Source organism: Crocodylus porosus, unplaced genomic scaffold, assembly GCF_001723895.1.
Source record: "Crocodylus porosus isolate Cpor-Errol unplaced genomic scaffold, CroPor_comp1, whole genome shotgun sequence".
NCBI classification, from domain to species: domain Eukaryota; kingdom Metazoa; phylum Chordata; order Crocodylia; family Crocodylidae; genus Crocodylus; species Crocodylus porosus.
In genome coordinates, this window is record NW_017728951.1 from 10,694,796 (window position 1) to 10,697,437 (window position 2,642).

At 38.4% G+C, this 2,642-nt stretch overlaps 1 protein-coding gene across 1 annotated transcript in view; it reads right to left on the reverse strand.

The window, feature by feature from the left end:
- HTRA1 (HtrA serine peptidase 1) overlaps positions 1-2,642 on the reverse strand; it is a gene marked incomplete at its 5' end in the record, with an annotated part of 55,285 nt that overhangs the window by 22,388 nt on the left and 30,255 nt on the right. The window lies entirely within an intron of this gene.

Below are 2,642 nucleotides of genomic sequence, written 5' to 3' on the forward strand. Positions count from 1 at the left end.
GGAAAAATACAATCTCTCTCACTCACACACAGAATAGTAAATCTCTGAGAACAGTAAATTGTCCTTTTTCAGACATTCAGCTGTAATATGACAAACAGATTCAAATCCCTGTTCTCTCCAATTCAAAACCAGGAATTGATCCTGAGTCTCCCACATGAGATGAGAGCCCTTACCATGTGGCAGCTGCATAATCTGAGAGGGGGTGAATCTCACTGCTTTCCAGAGAAAAATTAACATCTATCCTGGACTTTAGCAACCTCACCAATTAAACTGACCCCTTCCCAGAGGAAGTCTGAATTCAAAAGATGAAGTGTTTCCCAAAGAAAGTCTGCTTTGTCAAAAATTTCCCTACCAGCTTTAAGCACAATAAGGCAAGGACAGTCTAAAGAGCTTGCAGTTGAATATATGAATTTTAATCAGATTGTAAATTGTGGAAGTTACTGCCTGCCTGGTACTGGTTAGCTACATAAATCACCAAATCAATGCAGAACTCATACCACGTGAATGATGCAACTAAGCAGCATACTGTGAATGTTGAATGTTATATTGATTCACTAGGTAATAAGTTGCTACGTATTAGTAGCATAACCATATAACACTGTGCCTGATCTACAACAAATTTGGAATGGAAAAATGCAAACATTTGCAAAATGGCCAGCTAACTGACGACTGTTTGCTGAAGAAAATTGTAAATAATTTCAAAACAATGAATGTGTTCAAACGTTAAAGGAATGAAATTGGTGGAATAAATTGTTGACTAACAATTCAAATCTAGCCCATCTATAATAACCACAGCATGCAACCAGAATGATTGTGCTTCCCACTTGTATAGGAACATTTTACACCTTCCATTTTCTTTTTCTCTTTTCAAAAAATCAATGTATAAAACGCCTCAAAGAATGTAGGATCTTAGCTGGCACATATGCTTAATCTGTCTGAATTTGCTGACACCAAGGAACAAAAACTCAAGAAACTTGTGCCAGAGGCTGCTTTTGTACAGTCAGTTAGATTGGCTCCCTCCTCCTCAATTCCAGCTGCTGCTGCAGACCTCCAGGCACTTCCCACTCAGGAGAAGCCTAGAGAAATGTGGGGGCAGCTGGAGATGAGAGCCAGCCAGCTAGTTCTCTGTGGGCCACCAACAAATGCTCTGCAGAAACAAATCTCAGCACTCTCTAAACTCCATGGTGCTCACAGTTTTTCTTTTCTAGGTTTAATCAAGCCACCCTGAAAAAAAAACCTAGCAAAATTCAGGTGTTAGATGTAGCACATGATGCAGAATGCCAATTCTTGCCATCTCTCTTACCCAATCTCTTAACCTTCCCCCCTACATTAACTGGTCTTTTCTGACCCAACCCTTTCAGCTGCCACTACACTACCTTCTTTGCATATTTTATCCCTCCCATACTCGTGGGCTTTTTTCTGCCTTCTGTATCATTGTCCTGCCATGTTTCCTAACATTTGCTCCCCTGCTTTCCGTCTCACCAACACTGTCATTCCATCCCCTCATTCTTCCTTTATTTAGGATCCCTGTTTTCCTCCCATACCTCTCATTCTTATTCTGTTTGTTTTCAGCCTCAGCACCTCAGGTCCTCTCAACTGCCTTGTCATAATTTTCAATTAATCTAATTCATTTGACCCATGAATGAGCAAACACTTTGTAGATGTATTGCTGCTGAATATATACATTTTAATCAGACTGCAAATTGTGAAAGTTATTGCCTGCCTGGTACTACATAAATTATCAAATCAATGCAGAATTCATACCATGCATATGACGTAACAAGCAGTATCTGCAAGAATAAAGTGAAACCATCTCAACATTTTATGTTACACAGTGAGATTATAGAATATTATACAGTTTCAGTAAAAGTCAGGGAAGACCTAGGGAAGAAAGTTTGGGATGAAATGAGGAATTTGCAGACCTGTTGCTAGTAAGAAAAAAGAAAAAGAGGCTTTTAAATTATACGGATAGCAAAGAGTGGTAGTAACATTACAGTGCACTACATGAGTAATACACAAGTTGAGATTTAACTGGTAATTTATATATAAATGAAATCCCTTGACTCCAACAAAAAACAGATTTGAACTAAAATCCACAGGAAGAGGTATACATTTTTATCCATGTTGTTTCAGATAATGCCTGCTTACCTGTCTACCTGAATGTTTAAATCCCGCCCCCCGCAACCCTGAATAGAGGTAAATGTTCTTACACTGACTCCATGGTGGTCACTTAGAAAGACCAAGCAAGTAAAGCTAGTCTAAGAAGGATTGCAGGTAATTGCTTGCATCCAATAACACTTACATAACATAATGAAGTTCAATATAGGATAGGAAAGGGCCTCCCAAGACACAGTCTACCCTGTTATATTTACAGGCCACCATTCATCAAAAAGGGTCCACAAGAATAAAATAAAAAGTAAATACAATGTAAAGGTTCCCAAGATCTAATGGAGGAGAAACAGGAGATGACCCATTTTTGCAAAGACATTTTTGCAGTAAGCACAAGACAAAACTTCATCTTACAGCTAGAGGGTTAAATTATATCCTGGATATAAAATGTCCAGGCTACTTTTCCTTTGGGAAGTCTACACAAACTTCAAATGTACTTATTTTTATTAGTTGCAGAAATAAACAATGTATGC